We start from the raw sequence: 12,551 nt of genomic DNA, 5'->3' as shown, positions 1-12,551 counted from the left end.
AATGTTTCATCCTCAGGAGCAGCAAATGTTTCATCCTCAGCATGTGGCTGCCTCAGCGGCCGCGTGTCATCAGAAATGGCTACGCGTGTCAGTGCTGACACGCGTGTCATAGGTTCGCCATCACTGGTATAAGCCATAGTGAGGCTGGGGCCAGGGGAGGTGGGGTGAAGAGAGTAGAAGAGCTGTTGGAGGACCACTGTCTTCATGGGATCCCAAACTGTACAACCAGCTCCTCTCTTGCGTCCACAGGGATCTGAAAAAGTGCACTGTAGGCATAAGCAGCTATCCTGGAGACCTGCTGCATGTCGGAGAAGGGGATGGGTTTGCTAGCCAGCACTTGGTGGGGCTGACTGGTGAGAGAAGGCAGTGGCGGCAGCTTCTTCCAATGGGTCAGGCTGCTGCTCAGCACAGCCAAGCGAGTGCTGTACTGCCTTGCCTGTCCATGTACTCATGCTGCTCCATGCCCTGGGAGTCTGCAGCAGACATGTCAATGATGTTGCTGGCTGTCTTGGCAAGAATGGAGGAGAGCAGAGCCTGCTCATCTGTGCAAGCGGAAGGCAGGCTGTGGTAATTGGGCTCGGCTCCATTGAGGGCTTTGGTAGGAGGGCTGCTAGGGTCCAGCAGCAGCTTCCGCTCCTCTCGGTCCTGGTCAGAGTTCTTGTTCTCGCTGCTGTAGCAGCACCCCATGGCTGGGTTGGACAGGGCGCTCAGGCCATGAGGAGGGACGGTGTCCATAAGGAGCCCTTCCGGTCACATGACTTGTGGCTGCAATTAGCAAGCTACCACCCGCCTCCACAACTATCCCTTCCCAGACTATAATACACATTCTTTATCTAATCACCTATCCATAGGCACTTAGGTTGCTTCCATATCTTGTCTTTTGTAAATAATGCTGCAATAAATTTAAGGATGCATGTATCTTTTTGAATTTGTGTACACTTGAAACTAATATTATTTTGAATGTTACTTGTAAGTTAAAAATTATAATAATAAAAATCATCTAGCCCAAGGAGGCCAGTGGGGAGAGGGTCAATGCAACTTAATTTGTGCTTGCGAGGTTGGAGCCTGGGCCCTCAGACTCCAGCTGGACATTAGTGGAAACTCACGCCTCTGCCAACTCTCTCCACTTGGTCCACTCTGAAAGAGGCAAAGTCGCCATTCTCCTTTTCGTACATCTCAAGGACTTTCTCTGCTTGTTTTCTGTAGACCTCAGTCTCCTCAAAGAAATCCAAGAGTACAGGGCTGTCTTTAGTATTGGCCAATGCGGAAAAGACTGGAGAAAGAAGATGGTAGTTTTGTGGCTAAACAGCACTGTCAATGCTGTGACTTAATACATATATGCATGGTGGAAAAAATAACAACTCCTGTTTTATAGATGGTTGAATTGAGGGTTGGAGAGGCTAAGAAACTTGTTCCAGCAAATCAGTTAGTCAGCAGCAGAGCTAAACTTAAACCCAGATCCTTCTGATGCTCAAGTCTCAGTTGTTACTCTATTCAGATGCCCCAAACCCATCTAGACTAATAAAAGAGAAATATGCAAATTGACTCTACCTTCTCAATGCCCATCAGCCAATCAGGAGTGAGTATCAAAATTACCCCAACAAAGATGGTGGGTTAATTTGCATGCACAGCCGGGCAGGGCAGGACGTCTGCTATGAGGGGGAGAGCGGGGGGTGAACAGAGCTACAGGAGCGGCACGCCGGCAGGAGCAAACACTGAAGGCTCCAGCCAGAGTGAAGACTCCAGCCCGAGCGAAGACTCTGGCCGTAGTGAAGGCAGAAGGTGGCGGCTGGAACAAAGGCCTAGGTCCTGGGTGCCGGAGGAAAACCAGTGCCAGTGGCCAGGTGAAGGAAGGTCTATTCTTGCATGAATCTTTATGCAATGGGCCTCTAGTCAATAATAAAGTGTGAATATTTTAATGAACCCTTCCTATCTCTGCCAAGGAGGGAGAGCATCATTATAATGAAGTTTTGCCCAGAGAGAGAAGATACAGCTCAGTCTTCTTTAAGGCAAACTCCTGAAGTAGTTGCTTGCTGCTGAATTTTTATATATTGAATTATGCTGACATTTGCTATTTTTTAAAGGAACTCTGTGATAATTCTCTTAGAAAAAGTAATTAAAAGATAATGGACTTTAGAGTCAACACTGGTGGGGTAGTTTGAGGTTTACCACATTTTGGCAGTTTTATGAGGCCAAGTAATTTATTCTCTTTGAACCTCTTTTAACTCTAAAATAGAAAGTCTCATAATCTTCATAGTCATGTTTTGAGATTAAATGAGACTGCTGTGTAAACTGTAGTATTAATACATAAGTTTTAGATGTTGATGTCAATATATTCCTAAGTAATTTGGAAGTGTAGTACACAGAGCATCTTATTTAATTCTAACAAAGACCCAAAGAGCTAATACTATTATTAGCTTTATTTTACACATGAGGAATTCTTTCATTTTTTAAAATAAATCTTTAATGTTCAGATTATTACAATTGTTCCTCCCCCCCCCCATAGCTCCCCTCCACCGGTTCCCACCCTACCCTCTGCCCTTATCTCCCCCCGCCACTGTCCTCATCCATAGGTGTACGATTTTTGTCCAGTCTCTTCCCACACCCCGCACACCCCTTTCACCCCGAGAATTGCCAGTCCACTTCCTTCCTATGCCCCTGATTCTATTCTATTATAATCACCAGTTTATTCTGTTCATCAGATTTTTTATTCACTTGATTTTTAGATTCACTTGTTGATAGATATGTATTTGTTGTTCATAATTTTTATCTTTACCTTTTTCTTCTTCTTCCTCTTCTTAAAGAATACCTTTCAGCATTTCATATAATATTGGTTTGGCGGTGATGAACTCCTTTAGCTTTTTCTTATCTGTGAAGCTTTTTATCTGACCTTCAATTCTGGATGATAACTTTGCTGGGTAGAGTAATCTTGGTTGTAGATTCTTGCTATTCATCACTTTGAATATTTCTTGCCACTCCCTTCTGGCCTGCATAGTTTCTGTTGAGAAATCAGCTGACAATCTCATGGGTGCTCCCTTGTAGGTAACTAATTGTTTTTCTCTTGCTGCTTTTAATATTTTCTCTTTGTCTTTTGCCCTTGGCATTTTAATTATGATGTGTATTGGTGTGGTCCTCTTTGGATTCCTTTTGTTTGGGGTTCTGTGTACTTCCTGTACTTGTAATTCTACTTCTTTTACCAGGAGGGGGATGTTTTCAGTCATTATTTCTTTAAAGAGATTTTCAGTATCTTGCTCTCTCTCTTCTTCTGGCACCACCATAATTTGGATGTTGGTACGCTTGAAGTTTTCCCAGAGGCTCCTTACACTATCTTCATATTTTTGGATTCTTTTTTCTTTTTTCTTTTTCAGTTGGGTGTTTTTTGCTTCATTCACAATAGACGGCTTTGATGTGTTGGCTGCTGTCCTTTTTACATTTGACAATCTAAGGGACAAGAGGTCAGTGCCCACGACTAAATAGTCAGGTATTGCATGTTTTAAATATTCCTGTGGCACACCTGTTGAAAATTGCTGATCAAAGTGAAGACAGCAGGCTTGCTTTCATCAAGGTAAGCCTGCATTCTTTCTTTCACCCTGCTTGCTGTGCCAAATCTCACATAGAACTGCCAGAATCCCCCTTCTTGTGTCTAATTACTCCCTAATGCTCTCCTGCCTGATTTCTTACCCACAAAGAGGTGGTAGTCCTGGAATTTCCCTGGAATGCATTTAACCCAGCCCATCTCCTATTCAAATTCTGCTTCATTTGGACTTCCCAAATGAAGCATTCTTTCATTCAGTGATAATAGATCTCCTTTCATTAGATTGTCCAGCATCTATAATACTCACTCAGTCACTTAAATATATCCTATCACAGTGAGTGTGTGTGTGTGTGTGTGTGTGTGTGTGTGTTTGTGTGTGTGTAAATGTGTGAGCTGATTCTTATTTCCTTAAGGGCAAGGCTTACAGTTCATTCTAATTTTTCTCTTATACTACTTAGCATTTGATTGGACTCAGCATCAGTGCTTCTAAGTATTCACAGATTGATTCATTATTAAGAACATACTAATAACTGACTTTAGTTTGAAAAAAACACACATTCTAGATAGTAGAATAAACCAAACAGAAAACCATGACCAAGGCCATTCCATTGTTCAAAGCAGTAGGCTTACTGTCTAGAGTCACATTTAGCCCTGTTGCATGGTTTCCCAACTTAGCTCTGCCATTGGCAATTCCTTACCCCTTTGTCCAAGTGGGTATCAGTGACCTGCAGCACCTGAAAAAGGTAGCCATTAAAACATCCTTTATTGATCAGGTCTAGAGCTTTCCTAGTCAGGGGCTCAGTAGCATTGCAATCTATAGGACTCACAGTGTAGGAATATCTAAGTGTGATCCAAAGGATGGAAAGCAGAGCTGCAGGGAATGTCTTCATTTTGTTAAAATGGAAAAAACCACCCCTTGTGATGGTATACTACAGCAGAGAATTTTATACAGGTTTTTAAACACATACACACACACACACACACACACACACACACACACACACACACACTATTGATTAATCAGTCTTTATATATTTTTGTTCTGTAAACTGAATGTTTACTGCCACAACCTTTTAAGGCGGGGATTTAGGATCTGAAGAAGGGGCTGACTCACAAATGAAAATACTATACAAGACATATGAATTTAGAAGGCATGGGGGCCAGGTGGAGACTTCTCTCTTGGAGAGGCAAACTGAAACCTGGCCTTATCCATTTTTATTCAATTTTAGATGCACACATCTTGCCCTCAGTAAAGCACGGCAAACAGGTAGAAGACAGACTGTGTCTAAGGTCAATAAAGATCAGTAAAGGTCAGTAAGGACCAGTAAACATTTACTTTGAGGCTAATAGGTCAGGAAATTGCTTTGAGCCACTGCTATCTCAACACAGCCCTGCTAACGCCCACGGTCCATCGCCCTTCCATGTTCCTTGGTGCACTCTTATGACAATATTGGGAAAACGGTGACTTCCTGCAGTTCACCTTGACCCCTGGGTTAAAATCTCTATCAACATGCTGTAAATGATTAGTGGGTCCTGGGGACATGCCTCTGGTGAGTGGGTGAAACTGTGAGTTGCACAAATCTGGATATTTCTAGAAGATACCAGGTCCAAAGTGTTTTTTACCATAAGCACTGCCTCATTCATGAGTGTGCTGGGTACAGTTAGCAGTAAAGTCATTTTCCTCTATCTGCTGGTCTGTCTCAGCCAGGGATTGCTACCATCAGTCTCCTTGTTAGATTATAGCACTAGAAGTCTTCAGTAGAAAACAGCTATCTTATTTAAGGGAGGACCTGAGTTCTCATAAAATGATTAAGAGCATGTTCCTTTGGAGTCAGATCTGAATTTCAATTCTGCGTTGTTACCCTCCTCCTGTGTGATGCTGGGGAAGCTATGAAATGTCTCTGTGACTTTGTTTCCTCGTGTATAAAATGGGATTAATGTCCCCTGACAGGATTGTATGATAATTAAATAAGAAAACATATAAAGTAAATAATACAATTCTTGGCACAGATTCAGGTGCTGAATTAATGATGCTATTGATGATTATTTTTGTTGTTATTATTATTATTGTGCCTGAGAAGAAGTTGAGGACACCAGCTATCATTCCAGTTCTCCGTGGCTCTTAAAACATGCCAAAAATATTGGTTACTGTGGAAGAGAACCGTGCTGAGGGTAGAAGTCAAGCCATTTGATGCCCACCCATTGCAGAGAAGGGGTGAGAGGGAATACACCATTGGGAGAGGGTCTCAGCATTGAGCGACAGAGCTGGGATTAAGCTGACCCCCTCTGCCCTATTCCTCCAATAAAACCAATATACCTATATGGATCCTTCATACCAGGAGAACCCAGTAACATCAGACCAGAGGGAATCAGCCCCGGTTAACTTTCCACTTAGACAGTATCTCCCTCCATGCTCTCTTCTCCGTAGTGTCTATAAGTGTCCACAGCAATGATGCTCAGCCTTAGCTAGAATCGCCTGAGGAGTTTTGAAAAGTCCTTATGTCCAGGCCTTCCCTGAGAGCAATTCAATCAGGATCTCTAGGTATTAAACTCAGGCACTGGTAGTTTTGAAATTCCAAGATGATTCAAATGTGCAGTCAAGGTTGAGAACTATGGGGGCTCCAGAAAAAACCTGGAAGGAGTTTGAAGAGAGAGAGGGAAAGGGCAGGGTATACCACACAAAAAGCAGACCACACTTCCCCAGAGACACAGATTGGCTTAAGGAGTGCTAAAAGTGGAAGGGACACATTTTGACTTTTGTTTAATATTGAACTTTTAATATTAACAACACTAACTTTTAAATACCCAAATAATACCACCCTAGTGCAACTTAGAATGACTGGAAAAGTATGAATTCTGGCCAAGGTATTATTAAGGGGCTCTCACAAAGGTGGTTTGGGGGGATGTTATTGATTAAAACAAAACTGTTTTATGCTTCAATGAGTTGATTTCCTTAATTAAGTCTTTCAATTATTGCTGTATTGGTCATGTCCAATATGGAGTGCCCTGGACAAACCAAATGCTGGTGAAGGGAAAGGTATGGGACAGGGAAAAGCCACCAAGGAAGAGAATAAGCACTTCCTACAATACTGTTTTGCTAAGACTTAGGGGTACTCACAAGAGCCATGCCTTCTCTCCCCTTGCTTTATTGAATCTTAAATACGGACACAATGCTAGTGATGCCATCCAGTTATGGAGCAGCTTCAGATGAGACAGACATCTCAGGGAGCCAGTGAAAGTGCTAGGGTGGCAATGGTCAGGAGGAGACAGAATGATGGTGAATAGGAGAGATAGTCCTAGGAATTGTCTGATCTAGTGTTGTGGCAAAATGCATGGGAAAACAATCAGCCAGCACTCCGAGGGAGGAACCTTTAACCTTTCTTTCGCAGATCTGCTAGTCCAGGGGAATTCTGGATCCAAAGCCTGAACCAAACTCCTGGGGAGGCTCTGGCCTATATATCTCCTCCTGTGGTGGGCCCCTGAGGGTCCCCAAAGCTCCGCCTAAGTAGGTCTTGGCAGGGCCTTGGGGTCATGCTCTGCAGAACTGCAGCTCCACAGCTCTGCCCAAGTCAGCTGTGGCAGGGCCCTGGGGTTAGGCTTTGCAGCTCCACCCAAGTCACTCAGAGTGGGGAAGAAAGATTACAGTTTTAACCAGATGCTGAACTAGGTTGCAAATCCCTCCCACCCCTCTCACCCCGCCACCTCCCATATTCCTTTTCTCTGGGAAGTCACGTTTAGCATTTGTGAAGCTTCTTACTGGCTTGGGGAAAGCTTCCTGGCAGTCCTGAGCCAGAGAATGGCCAATGATGTGGAATGGAGAGGGGACTAGTGACTTTTCACAAGATGGTTATCAGGGCAGCCGGGGGTAGATAGATCTTCACCTCTATGTGTTCTTTCTGTTATGCAGGTTCTTTCTGGGTGTCCTGGCTATAGGATCAGGAAAGTCAGGAACAGAATTTTTATCCTTTTGTTGTTGTTAATCCTCATCCAAGGATATTTTTCTATTGATTTTTAGAGAGAGTGGAAGGGAAGGGGGAGAGAGAGAAACATCGATGTCAGAGAGACACATAGATTGGTTGTCTCCCACACTCCCACATGAGCCCCGGATTGAGCCTGCAACCAAGGTACATGCCTTTGACCGGAATTGAACCCGGGACCCTTCAGTCTGTGGGCGAATGCTCTATCCACTGAGAAAAACCAGCCAGGGCCAGAATTTTTATTCTTTAAAGCTTGTTTCCCCCCACACACTATGGTTGAGTGTTTACTTACAACCTCTATTGTTGAAGGGTATTACTAGAAACCACTTAAGGTTTATAAATGTAGAAAATACAAAAGCATAAAGAAATACTCACCTCTCATCCTACTATGATGAGAAAAATCATGAACAATTATATATTGCTTTATAGACTTTTTCTATTTAAATATCTATAATAAATGTGCTTTTACATTATTGCAATTATTCTTTACATACAGGTATTGTTTTCCTCCACTGAATTGAGTGTTTACTTACAATCTCTATTTTTGAGGGGTATTACTAGAAGCCATATAAGCTTTATAAATGTTGGGGTTTGTTTGGATTTTTAAATAAGGTTTTATTGTCAAATTTGAGTTATTTTAATTATACAATTTTTAGTTATAAATATAATCCCTATACAAAGTTAAAAGAACACAGGATATTATCGAATGTGTAAAATAAAAATATCTTTGTTATCCCTCATGTTTTAAAAAAATATATTTTTATTTATTCATTTGAGAGAGAGAGAGAGAGAGAGAGAGAGAGAGAGAGAGAGAGACATTGATTTGTTGTTCCATTTAATTGTGTATCCATTGGTTGCTTCTTGTGTGTGCCCACAACCTTGCTGTATTGGGACAATGCTCTAACCAACAGAGCTACCTGGCCAGGGCTTCTCCTATCTCTCATTCTTCAAACCTTTTCCCAAGGGAAACACTTTTTTTAAAATTTAAGGAAAAATTTTTTAAAGTTCTTTTTTTTTTATTTTAGAGAGAGAGGAAGGGAGAGGGAGAGAGAGATAGAAACATCAACTTTAAACAGTAAAGAAATGAAATAAAAATAAAGAAAAGAAACATCAACATTGATTGACTGCCTCTGCTAGGGATTGAGCCTGAAACCTGGGCATGTGCCCTCACCAGATTCGAACCAGCGACCTCTTAATGCATTGGTTGATGTTCAACCACTTGAGCCACAGGGGAGCCCAAGGGAAATGCTTTTAATAAATTTTTGTTATATACAGCTTAGACAGTATATTTTTCCTTAAGGTTATACCATGAGGACTTTACCAAATCATTAAATATTATTCAGAAAGATTATTTTCTAAGATCACATGGTAATTTGTGCTATATATGCTTATAATCTATCAATATTCCCTTATATTTGGACATGTATATTGCTTTCAATTATTTGTTCTTATAAATAACTAGAGGCCCAGTGCATGAAAATTTGTGCACTTGGGAGGTCCCTCAGCCCAGTCTGCGCCCTCTCGTAGTCTGGAATCCCTCGGGGGATGTTCACTGGCTGGCTTAGGCCCACTTCCCTTCCCGGGGGAACAGGGGAATGGTCCTTAGCTGGCAGTCAGACATCCCTCTGGCAACCCGGGAGCCTTGGGGGATGTCTGACTGATGGCTTGTGGCTGAGCAGAGGTCTCCCTGTGTGAGTGCACTGACCACCAGGGGGCAGCTCCTGCATTGAGCATCTTCCCCCTGGTGGTCAGTGTGCATCATAGCAACCTGTCTTCCCGGGTCGTTCCACCATTAAGGTCAATTTGCATATTACCCTTTTATTATATAGGATGTCAATATGGACATATTTGTAAATTTCTGATTTCTTTGGGGATCAGTGGACCAGTTGACAGAATTTTATAACATTCAGCCTTTTGTAATATAAGGCACTTAAAAAAAAGATTTTCATATACTCTGTGCTCACTCTCCTGATACAGCCTCCTTCACTATTAGTATTCTCACCAGAGTGGTACATTTGTTGTTATCAATGAACCTACTTTGAAACATTATTATCACCTAAAGTCCATAGTTCATATTGGGCTCACTCTTGATGTACATTCTATGGATTCAGACAAATGTGTAATGCTCTGTATCCACCATTATAGTGTCTTACGGAATAGTTTCATTGCCCTAAAATACTCTGTGCTCTGCCTATTTATCCCTCCCTACCCTCAACCCACTGATCTTTTTTCTGTAGTTTTGCCTTTTCCAGAATATTAAGTAGTTGGAATCATAGGTTATGTCACCTTTTCAGATTTTATGCTTTCACTTAGTGATATGCCTTTAAGGTTCCTTTGTATTTTTTCATGGCTTAATAGCTCATTTGTTTTTAGCACTGAATAATACTCCATTGTTGGTTTGTACCACAGATTATCCATTCAACTACTGAATGGTATTTAGGTTGCTTCCAAGTTTTGGCAATTATGAGTAGAGCTACTATAGACATCCATGTGCAAGTTTTTCTGTGGACATGTTTTAAACTCATTTGGGTGAATATTAAGGAGCACATTTGCTGGATTGTATGGTAAGAATATGCTCAGCTTTGTAAGAAGTGCCAAATTGTCTTTCAGAGTGGCTATACCATTTTGCATTCCCAACAATGAATGAGAGTTTCTGTTGCTCCACATTCTCTCCAGCCTTGGTGTTGTCAGAGTTCTGGATTTTGGTCATTCTAATAGATGAATAATGGTATTTCATCATTGTTTTAATTTTCAACTCCCTGTGATATATGATATAGTATATCTATTCTTTTGCTTATATGGAAAAGAGGTGACTGTTCAAATCTTTTGCTCTTTTTTTTCTTCTTTTTTTAAAATCCTCACCTGAGGATATTTTTTTCCATTGATCTTTAGAGAGAATGGAAGAGAAAGATAGAGAGAAGATCAATGTGAGAGAAACACATCGATTGGTTGTTTCCTGCCATGACCATGGCCTGGGCCTGAGAGGAGCCTGCAACCAAGGTATGTGCCCTTGACTGTAATCGAACCTAGGACCCTTGGGTCTGCAGGCCAGTGTGACTGTACTTGGAGATAGGACCTTCAAAGAGGTAATTAAAGTTAAATGAGATAATAAAAGTAGGGTTCTAACTCAACAGAACTGGTGTCCTCATGAGAAGAATAAGAGACATAGGGGTGTACAAGCACAGAGGAAAGTCCATGGGAGAACAGAAAGAAGGCATTTGTCTGTATGCATAGGAGAGAGACATTAGGAAAAACCAACCTGTGGACACATAGATCTTGCACTTCCAGTCTCTTGAACTCTGAGAACATAAATGTCTATTGTTTAAGGCACCCAGTCTGTGGTATTTTATCATGGCAGCTCTAGAAGACTAATGGATGTCAGCAAATCTAACTATATCTTGTGTAATGTAAAAGATATGTTAGGGCATGGCTATTTTTCATATTAGGAGTGTTCTTTTATCAAATGACTAATAATAAGTTTATTTTAAAACTAGAGGCCCGGTGTGTGAATTCTTGCAAGGGTGGGGTCCCCAGAGGGCGGGCAGAACACTATCAGCCCTCTGGGCAGGCAGTGAGATCTGGATCCTTCCCACTGACATTCATGCTAGTTTTCAAGAGCCACCTGGTGGCCGCTTTTATGTAATTTCTTTTTTGTGGAACGTCTAGGAAGGGTAAGCAGCCATGCTGCCCAAGGCAAACTTCTAGGAGGTTGGCAGCGCTGTCAGGATTATACCATTGGCACTGGTCTGTCAGTGTCTGGCCTGTTCTCTGGAAATTGGACCTGCAGCACTACTGAGGGAGTGAGTGGCTGCTCCCTGGCTGGTGTGCCACCTGGACAGGTCAGTCAGCTGAGCTGTGTTCTGGCTGCAGGAGTGCACTGATCACCAGGGGGCAGCTCCTGCATTGAGCGTCTGCCCCCTGGTGGTCAGTGCAGGTCATAGCGACTGGTCATTTGGTCTCTTAGGCTTTCATATCCTATGCTAGAGGCCCAGTGCACAAAATTTGTGCACTGGGGAGGGGGGGTCCCTCAGCCTGGCCTGCACCCTCTTGCAGTCCAGGACCCCTCAGGGGATGTCCACCTGCTGGAAATCCCTTTCAGTAGTCCAGGACCCCTCGTTCCTTACCACCCACCTGCTCACTGCTCCTTACCACTCAGCTTACTGCTCCTTAGTGCTGCCACTGAGGCAGGAGAGGCTCCTGCCACTGCCACTGCCACTGTGCTCACCAGGCGTGAGCCCTATCTTTTAGTTGTCTGTGGGCCAACTGCTCTCTTCCTTCTGACTTAGGGCGAGCAGCATGTGAGTTCGGAGTGCACTGTCATGGAATGCAGAGGGCTGCCCGGAGCTGAGAGGAGTGGCCAGGCCCACGGGGTGAGAAGTGGACACAGAGGACGTTATCTCACCCAACTGTGAGATGTGCTGGCTGGCATTCATCTGCCTGACCCCACCCAGGGAGGGACCGAGCAGGGTGTCTGCCTCTCCATTCTCCATCCTTCCATCTGTGACACCTGTCACCCTTACCAGGCCTCCCCCAAAATGAGTTCAGCTCAATCCCTGAATGTTAAAGGGCACAGGGGAAGAGGGACCCTCCACTCCAGTGCCCCCTGATTCCCAGTGACAAGACCTGGTCGACAGGACCTGATCTCAGGATGGTGGCCACAGCTATAGAACATAGATCTGTTTCAAGAAAAGTTGGGAATGCAGACTTTTGTATGCGCCCCTATTCCAAAAGGTGGCAGTTTATTCACATTGTGGCAAAGACATCTTCAAGAGTAACATAAGTGGGTAAAGTCAGGGCCAAACCGGCCATTTCCTCATCCAATCTCTCTGAGGCATGTGGACAGAACCAAGTCTCAGCTCTTCGCAGGACACTTCCAGGGCTTTTTAAGCCTAAAGGACAATAAGTAGTCTGTCTCCATTCTTGTTCTTTGGGATTTTTTCATCGTCGGATAAAAAGATATGTACATTGGGGCAATCCTCTGGAGATACAATATTTCAGTTGCACCCATGTGATGACGACAGTGCCCCTCAGAGTGAGGG

General features: G+C 43.1%; 1 pseudogene across 1 annotated transcript; it reads right to left on the bottom strand.

Moving 5' to 3' along the window:
* Window positions 1-202: 202 nt before the first annotated feature.
* Window positions 203-687, bottom strand: LOC307097382 (ragulator complex protein LAMTOR1-like; annotated as a pseudogene). The gene has a single exon. The product of its transcript is annotated as a ragulator complex protein LAMTOR1-like (transcript).
* Between the last annotated feature and the right edge of the window lie 11,864 nt (window positions 688-12,551).

Source organism: Cnephaeus nilssonii, assembly GCF_951640355.1.
Source record: "Cnephaeus nilssonii genome assembly, chromosome: 3".
NCBI classification, from domain to species: Eukaryota; Metazoa; Chordata; class Mammalia; order Chiroptera; family Vespertilionidae; genus Cnephaeus; species Cnephaeus nilssonii.
The sequence above is the reverse complement of the archived record's forward strand: the minus strand, read 5'-3'. Positions and strand labels throughout refer to the sequence as shown.